Consider the following 18610-nt stretch of genomic DNA (forward strand, 5'->3'; position numbering starts at 1 on the left):
AACATATATGTTAACATCATGTTTACTATGCGTTTTGTAAATGCAAATGTTAACAGTAATGTATTTAGACAAATCACCTCTCCTCAGCTGTTGTAATGTGTTTCAAAACGCAATCAAAACGTAACGTGTGACCGCACCTTAACACCACATGTGACTGCAGCCTCATATGTCGTCATCTCCCTGTGCCTGGCAGGATAGGAAAAACTGAACATGTATCACAAGTAAAAAGACATTATCATACATAATGCGCAAAAAAAGAGCTGTCATATGTCTCAAAAATTCACCAAAGGAAAAAAAAACTATGATACATGTCCCCGTTGTGTTGGGAAGCTTAAATGGATCAAAAAAGGGGTCAATATTCAAATGGAAAATGTACTTTTGATCTATAACAGTCATTTAGTGACCTTTATACATTTGACATTGTGACATTTTTAAATAAATGGTATTTGCAGCTCTGAATTTCTATTAAAAATAAATTTCTAACACCCCCTTGTTGCCCTCAGAGCAACTATAAAAAGGATCAATAAAAGTCATCCATGCAATAATAACACAGGTGTGTGATCTTTTGCATTAGGCTGCTAGCAGCTGTGTTTCATGCACATCAGGATTTTGCATTTGTTGGGCTCCTTTAAAACAAATTAGTAGCCAAAGCAGTAAAGTTATGAAAATATTTTTGTTATGTTACAGAAAATAGTTTGTCTTACGAAGATAAGAGATCATTAACCAAATCTATGAACTACCTTGAGTACCCCAATTCAGTTGGAGGTCTATGGCTCTTCTTGTGTTGTACCTGTGTACCTACCTTTTGTTTTGAAAGGAATCAGATATGAGCTGTAAAGTTAATATAATAAAATACAAAGTTAAGTACTGTATTATAAATAAGTACACGCCACATTTTTACATGTTTGTGAAATGTATGAGTATATTTTAGCCCAAGGATGCATGATGGACTTTATGCAGGTTTAAAGGGCTTGTCCCATTTCAGAAAATAAATACTGTAAATAAAAACAAAGGAGTAGTACACAATAGATTAGACTGTTAAATATTATAGATATTTTATAAAAATTATCAGAATATTCCAAAATAATCTCATAGATGCAGGTACTCATGTTCCTAAACTGATAGCAGTAGAAAGGGTTTGGTATCTTGTTGTTGTGGCTGCTGACTGCTATAACTGTTCTCCAATTAAAAGCAGAGATGATCAATATTATACACTGCTCAAAAAAAATATAGGGAACACTTAACACTTACTCATCCTAGTGTCAGAATCAGAGATGGAGGTAGTGGTTCCACTGAACCACTGTGAAAGATTATATAAGCTGACATCTGGGAGCGGAGTCTAAGTGGCACCCGGTATTCACCAGAGCCCACCACAAAGCAGGTTGGACTTGCTGCAGTGGAATACCACCTGGTCACTTCACAGGCACGACTTACTCGTTGTTGTGGCTAAGGCGAGGTACAGAAATGGCAGGCAGAATCAGAGTCGTGGTCAGACAGGAGGTCAGGACAGGCGGCACAGGATCAGAGTAGGGGACGTAGCAAAAGGTCAAGACAGGTGGCAGAGACTCGAAGTCAGGAAACGGAGCAGAGGTCACAATGGATAGATCACAATAGTCTCAATATAGGGCTTTCTCTAAGGCAACAGGGCACAAAGATCTGGCAGGGGACAAGGGAAGAGGCAGTCTATATATCAGGGAAGCGACTGCCAGCACCCTTTAAATTTCACAAAGCCGGCGTGTGTGCACTAGGGAGCTGGGATGCACGGACCACAGGAGCCGTTGCTGGAGCGTGGACAGCTTAGTGAGCCTCCAGCTGCCGCTTTGAGGTACCTGGACCCGGGGATACACACGTGCGCCTGCAACCCGAGACACGACACCTAGATCTGAATGAATTAAATATTCTCATTGAATACTTTGTTCTGTACAAAGTTGAATGTGCTGACAAACAAATCACAAAAATTCATCAATGGAAATCAAATTTATTAACCAATGGAGACCTGAATTTGGAAATTAAAATGGAAAAACACACTTCAGGCTGATCCAACTCAAAATGTCCTAATGAGGCTCAGTATTGTTTGTGGCCTCCACGTGCCTGTATGACCTTCCTTCAATGCCTCGGCATGCTCCTGATGAGGTTGAGGATAGTCTCCAGAGGGATCTTCTCCCAGCCCTGGACTAAAGCATCTGCCGGCTCCTGGACAGTCTGTGGTGCAACGTGACGTTGGTGGATGGAGCGAGACGTGATGTCCTAGATCTGCTCAATCAGATTCGGGTCTGGGGAAAGAGCAGGCCAGTTTAAAGCTTCAATGCCTCCATCTTGCAGGAACTGCTGACACTCCAGCTACATAAGATCTAGCATTATCCTGCATTAGGAGGAACCCAGGGCCAACTGCACCACAAGGTCTCACAAGGCACATGGAGGTCTGACAAGCACATGGAGGGCTGTGTGGCCCTCCAAAGAGATGCCACACCATCACTGACCCATTGCCAAACTGGTCTTGCTGAAGGATGTTGCAGGCAGCAGATCACTCTCCACGGTGTCTCCAGTGTGAACATGTGCTCAGTGTGAACCTTATTTCATCTGTGAAGAGCACAGGGCACCAGTGGCGAATTTGCCAATTCTGATGTTCTCTTGCAATTTCCAAGCATCCGGCACAGTGTAGGGCTGTGAGCAAAACCCCCATCTGTGAACGTCAAGCCCTCATACCATCCTCATGAAGTCTGTTTCTAACCGTTTGGCCAAGCACATGCACATTTGTGGCCTGCTGGAGGTCATTTTGTAGGGTTCTGGAAGTGCTCCTCCTTTTCCTTTTTGCACAAAGGCGGAGGTAGTGGTCCTGCTGCTGGGTTGTTGCCCTCCTGCGGCCCCCGCCACCCCTCTTGGTGTACCGGCTGTCGCCTGGTAGTGTCTCCAGCCTCTGGACACAACTCTAACAGACACAGCTAACCTTCTGGCCACAGCACACATTGCTGTGCCATTCTGGATGCACTTGTGTAGAGTCCATCTCATGCTGCTATGCTGAAACACCACCAACCTTCAAAATTGACCAAAACATCAGGTCCTCTTTAATACCTGCAATTGGTACTAACGGTACCAATGCTTTCTGGCTGTCACCAAAAAAAAAAACCTGAAAGTAGGCAGCTCCTAGCGCTAGCCCATTTTTAGCATTGATAAACTGCTAACTTTATTGGAAACCGCTCAAAGCGGTCTGTTGTATTCATGGGGACTAGGAGGCGGTGACTGCCCCATGAAGCTCGACATTCACAGCAGGCCTATGGTGTGGGAGGTGCGTTCTGGGGAAGAAGCAGTGACTCAGACCGCCCCCTCATGAATACACCGGGTTTTGAGCACCGCCCTTTTTGTTCCTATTGTATCCTATTACTATTGTACTTCCCGGCAGTGTTTGCTAGCTGTATTGGTGGGTTCCGATAAAGCTACCAGTTTATCACTGCTAAAAATGGGGTAGTGCTAGTAGCTGCTTACTTAAGTAAGCACAATAGGTATTGTCGCGTCTCAAAATGCCCGGTCTATCAAAATATAACAACGGTTATTGCTGGTTGCACACAAATGTCTGAAATGCTACTTTTACACCATTTTACATCACATTAAAAGTGATCAAAAGTTGCACAGTCCTCAAAATTGTAGCAAAGAAAACGTCAGCTCATTTCACAAAAAATTATACCTCACATAGCTCAGTACACCATAGTATGAAAAAGTTATTGTCAGAAGATGGTGAAAAATGTTTTTCTTCTGTAAATATTCATTTAATTTTTGAAAATGTATTAAAATACAATAGAACCTGTATAAATTTGTTATCATTGTGATCGTACTGAACCAAAGAATAAAGCAGAGGTGTTATTTGGAGGGTACAGTAAAAGCCGGAAATACTGAGCCCACAAGAAAGTGACGCAAATGTGTTTTTTTGCCAATTTCACCACCAATTTGGAATTCGTTTTCCAGCTTCCCAACAACACAATCTTGGAATAATAAATAACGTCACTGAGAAATAAAATAAAATAAGCCCTCCCACAGCTCTGAGTAATTATCTTTATCCAGATAAATTTTTTTTAATGACATCTAATTGAAGAAATGTTTATATATGGCAGATGAATCTGAATGTAAATGCCCAGATGAGTATACCCCTTAAAGTGTTCCCCTTATTTATTTGAGCACTGTAGAAACATCAAAGCTCACTATATTACATTGTTACTTTCATGTTAGTTATCATAATAATGGGGCAGAGTAAGCATGGATTTTTATGTAATCCGTATTGCCTTTACTTTCAAGTGCAACCTTGTTATGGAGGTTTGGTCTGAAGGTCAGCACCCACCTGGACAGGCTCTGATACCTCACTTTACAAGGTGAGAATGTACATATTTCCTAGAGGTGGGACCCACATCTATCAGATAATTATACGTTAAAAATGGTAATGTAACAGATGGCAATACTCCTTTCAGGCATTGCTTGTTACACTGTAATGGTTTTGAAAGCAGAACTATTATATCATTCTGGTCTACATTAGTCTTGGTAAATTGAAAGTCCTGGTATGTCCTACGTATTTCTATATGTAAGTGAAACACCCTTCCTCTTTCATATATTTATTTTCATAGAATAATCATTCTGTATCCTGATTCTTTGTTGCTCAATTTCCTTGGATTTGCCCTAATTTTATCCAGAATCTATCTGCCAATCCTGAAGTATATTACTGAGGTATATGTTCACAAATGCTCCCTGCCTGAGGGATGGGATGCTCTACCTCCATAAAGTCCTAAAGTTTGGAGTGAAAACTAATTTTTTCTGTGTGCTATCTCTCTATCGTTATTATTGTATTACCTGAAGGGGTAAAATATACTACACAACAAGTAGTCAGTTTTGGAAGCTAATATTTAGAAAACAGAAATATTTAGCAAGTCTAAGTATCTGAGCAATTTTAGGAAAAGGCAAGTTGTGATGATGAGACAACTGGGTCAGAGCATCTTTAAATCAGCCGGCTTCATACATTGTTCTCAATATGCAGTGGATAGTACTAGAGATAGGAAAATAGTTCTTTACAAACACCAATTTAGCCCACAGTCTAGGGTTCTAGGGATGGAATTTTATGTTTGCAGGTTTCCTAAAATACAAGACTGCTGCTTACCCCGGGTACACAGCATTTGTGGGATTGTGACAGAGGGGAAAGGAGCTTGTGTTGCTGTTCACTTTAGATCAGAAGAGCTTGGACAAGAATAGGTACAGTGATAGATAATATTTTTTCTCCTCCATTTTTCTTTTCTTCTTACAATTACCTAACATATTCTTGTACATGCCACCATCAGTACACATGAAGTATTCACTTGTCTGACAACTAAATTTGCACCTGGCAAAATTTCTGGCCGTGAACTTGCAGCTGTGCTACCCAGTAGAATCCACTGACTGTAGACTAATTATAGTGAGTTCTGCCTTGTTGGGAGATATCGACCTGACACGGTTTCCCCATAAAAGGTGTCCTTAACTTTTAACATGGTTGAGTTCCCTGTAATTGTTGTTTTGTGTAAATTTATTGCAGAGAACTTTCGAGAATTATACTTAGGCCCTTTTCACACAAACCTTTTAATATAGCCATGTGCTGTCGGTGTAGTGAAAACACTAAGCTACTACCTCCAATTGCTGTCCAGATTGATTACAGAAAAAAAACAGTGTCTTCTTTATGTTGCAAATAGACCACAGACAAGTTTCCAATCTGTCCACACTTCTCCGGTATAATTTCTTTCGTGTCCTGTTCACACTGATCGGGATTGCGGCAATGAACCTTCTCTGTATCAGCAGGATCTCCAAGATTTTAAAACAGGATAAAGCAAGACAGATTTTCATTTAAAAAAACTTGAGCCAAAGAGGCATGTGTCCGACCCTGGGTTTCGCTGATTCCAGCTTCTTCCGGGGCTTGCCCTTCGCTCACATGTCTCCGTTTATACGTTTTCACAGTTGCAGAAGTTTACATTCAAAACATCTAAAAAAAACCCTTTTACCTATGTTTATAAAATAATACTGAAAAGTAAGACTACTTTGTGTTCCTCCTTGATTATATTTAGAACATTTTGAAAGCCCACTAAAAATGCTAAACCCATCTCTTAACATGGAGGAGCCAATTCCTTTTATTTGAGGTAGACACACCTTTTAATAAAACTTGATGCTGGTTAAGCCTTCTGAATCCATCCTCAGGCTGACTATTCACAAGTGTGAATGCTGACTTATTATAAAAAACCTCTTATTTCAAATTCTACCTTCAGACCTCCAAGTGTGAGGGTCTTTAAATGAAAAATCCAAAAGACTTCTCTTTTATTTATTTTTTTGTTTATGTCTTCACACCGCCAATCTCTTTTAACACCTTCAATGCCTTGGAACACTAAACCTGCTTTCACGGGTGCCTCCGCAATCCATGTCACTGATCGCGTGCACAGACATGCCCCTCTCCATGGAACTGCATCCCCCGGCCTGCACTCAACTCTCCACACTTATGCTCCCGTGCTGCCTAGGCAATGCGCGTCCCTGCTCCCCAGGGTGCGTGCGCATGCCAGCTCTCAAAGATTTGAAGGGCCAGCGCACCGCTGATTGGCATTGGCACTTCCAGGTTTTCCTTAAAGGTCGACTGTTCCCATTATTCCCCTCCGGATCTTTGAGCTGCCTGCCTTAGTGAAAGCTTCCTTTGTGATTCCCTTGCTCCTGTGTTCTATTTCTGCGTTGATCTCCTGTTGTGAGCCCGGACCTGACCTGTGACCTTGCATCTCTGTTGTCAGCCCTGACTACCAGCCTGTGCCTGACCTCGAGCCTGAATTGTGTTTCTGTACTTCGACCTTGGCTGCCACCGTGGGCTAGTAGCACCTGTGGAACGACCTGGTGGCACCCCGCCGCAGCTAGACCACCCTGCTTTGCGGCGGGCTCTGGTGAAGACAAGGTGCCACTTAGATTCGGGTCCCAGGTGTAACTGTTCACATTGGTAGGCCTAAAGTAGTTTTTGGTATAGAAATTTTTGTTTTCTAAAAAGATTTCTAAATCCAAAAATTGGATTTGTTTCTGATCTTTTTCAGATCTTTTTTCTGATCTTTGTTTCTGATCTTTTTAATGTACTTAAAAAATTCTTAAGCTCTTCATTGTTCCCTGCCCAGATAATGACACAATCATCTATGTAACGTTTGTATAAAAGGATGTGTTGCCCAAAAGAGTTACTTTCTAAGAAAATAAAATTATCTTCCCAATCTTGCATATATAAGTTAGCGAAACTTGGAGCAAATTTCGCTCCCTTTTCTTGGTTGTAATAACAGTCATCGTGCCAAAAATAAGTATTTTTTAAACTAGTTTATGATATCTAGAATACATTTTTTTGTGCGCTGTATCTCTACATATTTCATTAAGAATTTTGCAATGGCCGTCAATTCTTTTTCTTGAGGGATATATGTATATAATGAGGATACATCACAACTGCATAATATAATGTTATAATTCAGCAGTTCCGTACGTTTTAATAATTCGATAATCTGTTGGGAATCACGTAAGTATGATTGCATCTTTGTTACATGTTTCTGTAAGAATATGTCCACATATTCTGATAATCTGCTAGTAAGTGAATTCACTTACTAGCAGATTATCAGACATTTCTACTTTATTCTTTGGGTCGTGCAATCACGCAGATAACACATTTGTAAAGGTCTTATAATGTTTTCATACATTTACTAAAATGAAAACCTCCTGTACACATTTTTTTTTCAATTTTACCATATTCTGGTGCTAGTAACTTTTTCAAACTTTGGTGTACGGAGCTGTTGATGTTGTAATTTTCTACTTTGTGCGCTATTTACAGGGGGCCGCCTGTATGGCAAAACTATGAATTTCTTTTTTTGGACAATAGATTTAAATTTTTTTAAAACATGAAAACACACTTAAACCTATATAAATTGTGTGTCTCTGTGAACTAACCCAATGAATAAAGGAGGTGTGTTATTTGGACTGCACAGGAAAAGATGTAAAAATAAAGCACATAGGAATATGATGAAAGTGTGTGTTTTGGCAATTTATACAATGAACAAAATATAGAATGGTGCCATTAGAAAGTACAATTTGTCCCGCAGATAATAAGCCCTCCTCAAGAGTTATGGAGTGCCTGGTTAACTATATTTCTATAGGGTAAGTCAATCATTGCGTTATTGTAGTAGAAAACAGAAAAGATATGTCTGAAATGCTTATCCGAAAAAAAAAACCCTGGCCAGCAGGTGGGAAAAAGAAGCTTCCTATTCCTGTGATGGTACTTCTGGTACCTTGTTGACACCTCTGGCTAGAAGCGGCCATACCCCTCTGCAACATTACTTTTATCTGAATGACTTGGCAACTCATAGACTTTTCTTAAATAGTTTGCTTAACCCATTAAGGAAGCAGCCAGTTTACAGCTTAAGGCTCAGCCCCATTTTTTGTATTCTGACATGCGTTGCTTTATATGGGTATAACTTTTGAACACTATTACTTGTCATAGCGATTCCAAGATTGATTTTTCCTCACATGTTGCACTTAATTTTAGTGGTAAATGTTGGCTGATAGGTTTTGTGTTTATTTACAAGAAAAAAAGAAAAAATTATGAATTTTTTGAAAAATTTGCCATTTTTTAAATTCTAAATCATTGTCTTTTCAGGCAGATCGATTTACCACCTAAATAATTTGCTGAATAACATTTCCCATATGTCTACTTTACATTTTCATAATTTTTGAAATGTCAGGATAATTTATTTTGATGTTGTGCGGCTTACAAATCGAATATCGATTTTCTGTATTTTCAGAATTGACTATTTTGGGGATGAATACTGTTTTGAATGAAATGTTAAATATTTAGCTTTAAAACCACCCTACATAATCAACCCATTTTCAAATCTGCACCCCTCAAATTATCAGAAACAGCTTTTAGGAAGATTGTTAACCCTTTGAGATCTTCATAGTAATTGAATTAAAACAGAGGTGAAATTTAGAATGGACGGATTTTGTCAGTTATACGTTCATTTAGCCCTAAAATTTACACATTTGTAAAAGATAAAAAGATAAAACCCATCTTAAAATTGTTATACAATTTCTACCGCGTACAGAAACCCCCAACATGTGGCCATTACTTGTTTTATGGGTGCACAGCGAGGCGCAGAAGGGAAGGAGTGCCCTGCAGCTGCCAGGATTTTAGTTTCATTGGCTCCTTTTGCAGGCTATAAAATTTTAGCTTTTGTGTTATTGGGGCCATGTGATGGCATTTTCTTGCGGGGTGAGATGCTTTTTCCAGTGTTACCATTTTGGGGTTGGTATCCCCTATTGTTAGAACTTTACTAACTTTTTTTGAGGTCCAGAGTAGAAAAGCACCAATTCTATACTGGATTTTTCTCTTTTTTTTTAATAATCATTTTATCTTTATTCTATGGGTCAATACGATTACGAAGATGCCATACATGAATATTTTTTCTTATGTTTTACTAAATTTGCCAATTTAAACCCTAATGCGAGGAAAAATCTATAATTTTTGCATCGTCGTCTTCCAAGTGGCAGAAGATTTAAATTTTTTTGGCTACAAAGCTGGTTGATGGCTTTTTTATTGCGTGACATGTTGTACTTTGCACCAGTATCATACTGGAGTACATATGTTTTATTGATAGCTTTTTATTGCATTTTTTGCTGGAATAAATAGTTAAGTCATAATTTTTGGTGGGTTTTTAAAGTTTTTTTTAAGGCGCTCAACGTACGGTTTCAATAATTACTTCAATTTATTTTTTTTCTACGGGTTGTTACAGACGCGGTGATACTATATATGTGGGGTTTGTGTTACGATTTAGACTTTTTTGAGCATTATGTGTCTCTTTATATGTTTTGGGCTTATGGGCATTTTTATTGATTTATTAATTTATTTTTTATTGAACAACATTTTTTTTTACTTTATTATTTCCACCATGTAAAATGAACAAGCAATCATCTGACTGCTTGTTCATGATAATACTCTGTAATACTGATGTATTGCAGGGTATTAGCACATGCATAGGCTGACACTGTGCCTTTAAGATGATGTCACAGATGCCATCTATCAGGCACCGCCTGGCAGCAGCCCTGGGGTCCTGATCGGACCTTGGGTCTGCAATAGCAATGATTGCCGCTCTCCGAAAACGGCTTGGGGGAAGATTGTGGAGGAAAGATCCCGCAAAGGCATGTTAAATGCCGCGGTCGCGCTGACTGCGACATTTAACGGCTTAAAGACCCGCAATGTCGGCCCAATCCGACCGCGGGTGTTACCCGGGGATGTCAGCGATAGATTACTGCTGAAATCCGGCGACTCCTGATGCCGGATGCCATCAGCTTAGCGCCCTACGAGTACTGCGCTGAGCGCTAATAGCGGGAGCCTGCACAGTACTGATACGGCGCTAAGCGCTAAGGGGTTAAAGAGGTTGCCCACTTTCAGCAAATAATTGATATTGTTTGTTCAAGAAAAAGTTATCCAATTTGCCAATATACTTTCTGTATCAATTCCTCATGCTTTTCTAGATCTCTGCTTGATGTCCTTCTATAGGAAGCTTCTATGTTTACTTCCAGTGGATAAAAATCTGTCCATAGTGTTGTAATGGACATGCAGGCGCACGAGCTGTTATTATCACTGAGAGTAACAGAGATGTGTGATAATAACAGCTTGCGTACGTAGTCTGTCATTTTGTGCAGGACAAACTGACATTATTATTGCAATCATTGTGGTCGTAAACGAACATTTGATCACTTTTCACCATATTAGATAATCATTTTTTTCGATGGAGGGTAGGGCCCTAATTGCGTAATCAGCCCAGGGCACTTGATTCGCCACTGCAGTTACCCATGGCTTAAATGAACCTCTAGGAACAAACATGCAAAATCATTCCCGAGTTGCACCAATTCACTGGAATGCCCTTCCCCAGACTCTGAGACTAATACCCACCCTCCAAAGCTTCAAACGTGCTCTTAAAACCCATCTCTTTAGGCAAGCCTATCACACTCGCTAACTGCTTGAAATGTCAACTCTCCCTTTACTAATCCATCCTATGTCCTATCTCCCATCTGTTATCTGGCAAACAGCTGATATATACCAAGCTCCAGGCTTCTCTGCAGTCTTTTTAACCTAGGACCCTGTAAATAAGATGGTGGCTGATGGCTGGTTCAAGCAGCAACATCGTTGTTTAGTAAATTATTTATTAAATTATTTTATATTGTTCCCTTATAAAGAATGGCTGGACCATTATACAACCTCTTGTGTCACCCCCTCATCCTCATAGTCTGTAAGCTCTTGTGAGCAGGGCCCTCACTCCTATTGTTCCATATGACTGTTTGTTCTTTGTAATGTAATATAGTTGTATATGTCCCCTATGATTTGTAAAGCGCTACGGAATTTGATGGCGCTATATAAATAAAGATTATTATTATTATTCCATCCCTAATAGAGCAGACCTTAGTTTACACATCCACTACCAGCAGTATTCCTTTTCTTTTTTCATTGGTCAATGTTAAATATCTTTTAGAAAATTTTTCCTTTTTTTTTACAATGCTAAGTACTACTCCGCTTTCAAAGGCGTACCTGCTTGGGCTAGTAGTGAGGCTAATTGCTGGAATACTAGATGCTAGACAAGAAGGGTGCAAGCATATGACAGCTAGTTGCCTTTGATGTTCCCTGCTTAGATAAACTCTGTTTATACAACAGAAAGAGGCCAAAGAACTCTGTGATTCTGGCAGAAGAACTTGTAGATATTTACTGGCGACAGTGTGTAGCCATTCCTTTCACTTGGAGCATGTGCTGATGGATGAAAACAGAAAACAGCCACTAAGGAGTCAGTTGCCTTAATCAAAGACAGCCCAGCTCAGGACCGCAGTCTGCTATACTGAAAAGACATGTCCAGATTAACTCAAGACCAAGCTTACTCCATGTCTCTTCAAGGGAAATGCATTTTCCATTGTCCCATAATGACTTACTACAGCAAAGTCACGTTATTTTTAATCCTTTAAATATTTTTGTGTCTGAACAAAATAAGATAAGAGATGGAATGCTCGTTGTGCAATATTGGGAATGTGATGATGGAAGGTTATAAATGACAAAAACATCATTTTGCTGCCCTATCATGATTATTGGCTTAGTCTATACGCATAAAGGGGTTTTATTTATTGTAAAAATTCCTTTCAGTCACCACTGACCAGACCAGTTGCATCTCTGTTTTATACAATAGCATTTCATACTATAGCAAATACTACTCATGTTATATGCTCTGCAATAAAGTCTATGAGAAAACATGCTATTGCTATAAATGGAAATCAATCTACAGTAATCTGCAAAGAGCTTAATTTCATATATGAAAAATCACCTGTGGTGTCTAAATAGACCCTGTCAACGACCTTATATGATGGTGTCAGTTATTTACATTGGAGATAACCTTTATCCACCTTACCTTATTTGGTTACCGTGTACAAACATCAGAGCGTCTTACAGAAACACTCCTCATTGAAGAGGATACTGTTTTGGCTTAAAGGGAACCTGTCACCAGGAGACACATTTTTAGCACCAACCCAGTCCCCACATAGGATAGTACATACAGTGCCAAAGAGTTTTTGTATAAAAAGTAGGTTTAAAAAAAAAAAAAAAAAAAAAAAAAAAAGATATGTAATGTAGTAACTTTCAGTGCAACTTTAAATGCAACTGTGTCAGTTGGTATTTATTTTCTAGGTTTGTAGCATTTATATTACTTCCTAGACAACCCCTATTAATGGACAGTTTAGCAAACCCATCCTGGTAATCACATTGTAAAGGCCAATAAAGCACAAAAATGATGTAAATGATATTAATGTTCTTTTCCCTGTAGTCTTATTTCTGTGGCTGTTGTGGAAAATGTTATATTACAAAAACTCTATTGATCTCTGCTTTCTGCTTGTACCTTTTCCCAGTGCTGTGTAATCTTTTTATGTAATGCCAAGAGTCGTATGTTTGCCTCTGTAAATATGATAATCCTTATACAAAGATATTTGTGTGCACAGTTTCTTACAGTCATTACAATTCTGCACACAAAAGGGCTAAGTGTTTCACACATGAAAACAAACAAGAGGTAAAAAGCTATTTCCCAATAAACATGAAAGGACTTGATCAGTAGAGAAGAGGACAGGCAATATGTGGAGATAAGGTGGCAATCATCCAAACCTTTTTTCCTTTCCTGTAGAACATAAATCTTAATTTTGCCAGTTTGTGCCATTTGCCAAGGTATGTACCATCAGGAGATCTATTTTATTATGTGCAATGGTGATATTAACTATTAAACTGGCAGTCTTTACCATTATGACTCTAGCCTAAAGTTCTCTACTGTTATTTCATTTTGGATTACATTTTTTAGGGCAGAATTATGACATAAAACTTTGTAAAGAAATTCTCTACAGTGGATCTTTTCTTGAGAAATAGATAAAATTGCTGCCTTTCTAGGGGGCCTATTATCTATCTAATTATCCAATTATCTAAAATAAATTTCATTATTTTAATAGCCTTCTATGTGACATAGAACTTAAATATGTACTCCCATGTAAAATATGGAGACTTTACAGAAGAAAGTGCTAGAATGCATATTTGTAGCTCTTTGATATATTGTGTACATTTATATAAATGGCTGAATTGAGTTTTCCAGTCAACATTTTCAAAGGCTTTCTTTCAGTAGCCATAGGCGTTGTTGCATACATGTTACCTGTCTCAATTGTGTACTTGACACTGATATATAACATATTATAAATAAGAGTATTAAATTGGAATGCGCTATAGTTACTTTATAATATATGTTTAAGGGTCATAGTCTCCACATTTAAAACAAAAATGTAAGGTTTATGTTAATAAGGGGTAGCAGATATTTTTTCAAGCATTTACCCCAATCAATTGAAATAACATAGGTACATATTAATCTTAGGCTGCTGCTATGTGCGCTAGTGTATGTGCACACACTCTCCAGCACATGCCAAATCTATCAGGAGGTCCCAGCTTCCTAATAAATCTTGGTGGCTGTCTCGGTGGCTGTCACCGCACAACAATGTCTAGGCACCTCTACACCAGATATGACCTAGAATTGCACCATAGCCTGTGCTTGAGCAGAGCAGTGGCTATAGGCAGTACACAGGCTGTACTGCACTGCGCGGCACCGCCCTCTCCACAACCAACTTAAGTAGAGGGTTGGAAAAGTTACACTTTTCACGCCTATTTTCAGCCGTAAAAGTAGTGTCAAATGTGGCCCATAGTATGCAAGCTTGTTCAGCACAGGGAGACATCAGCTAGATGCCATAGACCTGTGGTGGCGAACCGATGGCACGGGTGGGCACCCAGGCCATCACCCCAGCATGAAGTACACCAGACAGGACTCAAAGAATCTTCCTACAGAATCTTCCTACAAAGATAGACAAATTTGCCCTCCTCCTTTCAACTGGGTTGGTGTCCTTAGGAGACTGAACGACAATTGAAAGTTGTCACAGAATAAGAAGAAATACATTACTGCTTAAATTGCTGTGCTGGCACTTTGCAATAAATAAGTGGCTTTTGGTTGAAGTTTGGGCACTCAGGCTCCAAAAGGTTCGCCATCACTGCCATAGACCATTATATGGAAAATGTTGCCATCTGTTGGGCATGAATTTCCCCCCAGGCGAATGCAGAAATAAATAAAAAAAATCCCAGCTTTAAAGAGATATGTACATCTCATTATATTTCTTACATGTCTTAAAGGTGAGGTTGGCTATAGCGTTGACATTGAGATTGAATAAAGTGGAAGAGCGAAAGCAAATACGAAGAATTTGAGGATAGAACATATACATGTGTCCAACCTTAAATGAGAATGTAGGCAGTAGAACTGGCAGCAACCTGATATATGGGTTGGTGGCTGGTTCCCAGTGATGATGCTGTATATTCTTGGGATCAGCATTATGCAGAAAAAGAGCTTTGATCACTGCATTTAAATAATCTGTAAGGAGTTACAGGGAAGAGAGAAGAGTCACCGTGGCCTGACTTGAATAATATCCCATAGGCCAAGTTACATGTCTTGCATCAACTGATGGATACCGTCTGCAAAAGGTGACTCCCTACTGCTATGACTCTTTACAGGTTATTAGAACCTATTTCTGTGTAATGCTGCCTTTCCTGGACTATAGGAGGCCATCATTGGGATCATGTCACTGTCCTGGATAACATGTAAGCAATGGATTGTGGTCCTAAATCCTTGTAACAGGTTCCCCTTAATTTTACTATGTGACATAAAGTTTGCCCTTCAGTTCTTCTATTAAAGTTTTCACATCTCACAACTATTTGAAGCTTTTTAAAATGGAATCGTTATTAATGTAACAATGTAACAATTATGAGTAATAATCCAGAGTTAAGCTCTTTATGACATACCTGCCATGTACCTGGTCTTGGACACTTTTCCTTATTGTAAATGAGTTTTGTCAGCATAGATTAATGTGACCCTTTTCTGGCTTGCTGTTTACAGGTGAAGCTTCACTAATGCTATTCATGCTTGTTAATTTTCCTTTTGATCTTGAAAGGTGAGGTTATCAGCTGCCCTGTATTTATTTCTTATCAAGTTCCACTATATTTTGGGAAACAAGATATACATTTTCCACACTAGAATTAAGCACCATGGTCATAATTTAGAAATAGCTGCAGGCACAAGTCATGTTGACATATGACACCACGAGATCATTGTTTATAGGTAAATAGACATTGAAATGCTTGAAACTATGAAATAACACTTTAACAATGTGATTTATCTTATGAATTAAGTTAAGTTCAGTGTAAATGGATCTAAGGAATGAGGAATGAGAAAGGGTTGGATCATGTATGTGTCAAAATGATGCCCCTTCAGGAAGCAAAGCATGTAAACTAGGGTTGCACTCTACCAGAATTTTGAGAATGATATGATATCTTTAGAAGTATCACGACACTTGTTACCAATAGAATGGTCCACACTTACCAAAGACCTTTTGTCAGTTTTCTTGTGGACTTTGTACGTTAAAAAAGTGGTGCACTCGACCGGCGTAGTGCAGGGGGCGCCACATTCATGCAGACCGTACGCCATTTTTGCACTATTTCTAGTAAATGTGGGCCACTGTTTTCAAGAAAAGAAAAAAGTATTATCTGAATTCAACGTTTAGGGTGCAGTCAAATGGGTGTTTATCTTGTGTTTAGAAACGCAATGCAAAAGTCTCTGGGCAAGACTACCCAATCGCATATGCGATTCCAATAAAACACCCGCGATCAGTAGCGATCATCCAACATTTTGTGACTAGAGCTTTGGTTTTTTAATGACAGTTTATTATATGTACTTTGAAGGTTGTCCTAGTAATGTTAATATAAAATATATAATTTATTTTTTATACATTGATTCAATTAAACTGTATTAATTATATGTTAAAAAAGTGATTATGTAGTTATATGTAGAGAGATCTCTTGAGAAGATACATCTCTATGTACTAGTGCATTAAGCTTCTGTAACAGTGTAGCACTCTGACAGCTCTTAGCTAGCCCATAGTCTAATGCAGTGATGGCGAATCTTTTAGAGACAGGGTGCCCAAACTACAATCAAGACCCACTTGTTTATCTCAAAGTGCCAACACAGAAATATAATTAGTTATTTATACTCTCTTCTCTGTCACACCGGCACCCTGAGGATGTATGGGATACACCTGTCCGTTTGTTTTTGTGGTCTTGGTCTTATTTTGGAGCGTGTAACATTTATACATCACTTTTTAGAGCATTTTTAAAGGGTATTATTTAACAATGGGTTTTTTTGAAGTGTTTTTGGAGTTTTTTTTTTACTGCATTTACTGTGCAAGCCTAGTAATGATTCTGTTTATTTTGTTTGTTATATTGTTATTCTGTTTGGTTTGTTTTATTTTATTTTTTTATACTTTATTAAGTGTTTGCGTGGGTTGTTGATATTTAAGGGGCATATATATATATATATATATATTTTTTTTTAATTTCAATGTTTTACATTTTTTTTACTTTATTTAGTTGAACTCAAACAAGCAATGCTCTGATCACTAGTTCAAGTCCAATAAACTGCTCTACTAATGCTAATGCATGCTCAGACAGGTTACAGTTGGATCCGGAAGGGATCTGAAAGTAGGACTGCTGAGGCAGCCCCAGGGCATTCGGCAGACCTCAGGGCTGCCAAGAAAAGGATCGGATCCCTGGGTAAGTGGCACAGGGGGACCAATCCTTAAGGCGAACATGCATGGCTGCGATGTGTAAGGCGTTATAACTCGCAATCGGAGCCGGTTCCGATCACGAGTGTCAGAGCGCGGTGTCAGCTGTAATATACAGCTGACACCCGCTGCTTCTGGTGCCAGCTCAGTTCGTAAGCCAATGCCAGAATCCGAGCGTTATAGAACGTCCTGGTGCGGAAAGTATCTTCCGGCAGGGGCATACTATTATGCCCTTGTGCGCATAGGGGCTAAAAAATTGCGCAAAACTCACAAACTCTTCTGCAACCGCATCTAAAGTTTCTCCTACATCTGTTTGGGACTGGAGTTTATTTATGACTTTTTAACCACCATTTGCACCACAATTTTGATTTTTTTTCATTCAAAGACATCTGCGTTTTTTAAACATATATTAGGAGCAACATTGTAAAATTCTTGCAGGTTAATTTTGCTAGTCGAGTGAAAATATCGCAAATTTAAACGCAAATTTCCAAATGTGCTTAAAAAAAGTACAGGAGAAATATATTTCCAGTATGGGATAAGAAAAACTTTGCCAATTAGCTTTCTTGTAACAAAGTCCCCTTAACATCAAGTGGGATTATGGCCAAAACCCATATATATATTCCAAAAGGAACAGACTCCCAACTGGGGGCAGGGCTGTTTTGATGCATTTTCATTGAAGGCCACCTTTGCAGGTTGGTGGAGACTTACAAGCTATTCATGCTCAACTGGTTATTCCGGGAAACTTTACATCTTGGCTAACTTTTAAAACAGCCCTCTTTAACAAGACATTTAGAAACATACAGTACTAGCTGTAGATCCCAGCATTTCCCAGGATAGTAAATAACTGCTCTGGGCTATAGCAAAATAGAATGGGTTAATAAAAACATATTTTATATCTGTCTCTTCCTCACTCCCCTTGCCTGTCGCTCACTATCCCTGTCAGTCTCTTTGTCTCTCACTAACTCTCCCTGCCTGTCTCTCACTCTCTACCCTTCTCTCACTCTCGCTGTCTGCCTCTCCCTCACCCCCCAGCCTGTCTACCACTCACTCTCCCTGCCTGTCTCACACTCTCCCTGTCTGTCTTTCTGTCTCTTTCCCTATCCATATTACCTCGCAAATAAGCTGTCTTATACTCATTGCCTATAGTAACCAATCATATTAATTACCAGTGGCAAAATAACAATCAATCAGCTTCTTACTGCTACAGCAGCAGCAGACAATTACTCCTATATTAATTAGGTTCTTAAGTGTATTTTGGAAAGTGCAGGGTGGGTGAACATTTCGACACAAAACCTAGTCTATGACGTTCCCTGAGTCACAGAGAGCGGCTGTACAAAATTTGGTGATTTTAAACACAATGTGTTTAGCGGACAGACACACATACTCAGTTTTA

The 18610-nt window shown here is 39.1% G+C and overlaps 1 protein-coding gene and 1 long non-coding RNA gene across 3 annotated transcripts in view; one reads left to right on the plus strand and one right to left on the minus strand.

The window, feature by feature from the left end:
• SUGCT (succinyl-CoA:glutarate-CoA transferase) overlaps positions 1-18610 on the plus strand; it is a 570063-nt gene that overhangs the window by 432072 nt on the left and 119381 nt on the right. The gene's annotated exons all lie outside the window — the stretch shown is intronic.
• LOC140133308 (uncharacterized) overlaps positions 1-18610 on the minus strand; it is a 116137-nt gene that overhangs the window by 92302 nt on the left and 5225 nt on the right. The window lies entirely within an intron of this gene.

Source organism: Engystomops pustulosus, chromosome 5 (genome assembly GCF_040894005.1).
Source record: "Engystomops pustulosus chromosome 5, aEngPut4.maternal, whole genome shotgun sequence".
NCBI classification, from domain to species: Eukaryota; Metazoa; Chordata; class Amphibia; order Anura; family Leptodactylidae; genus Engystomops; species Engystomops pustulosus.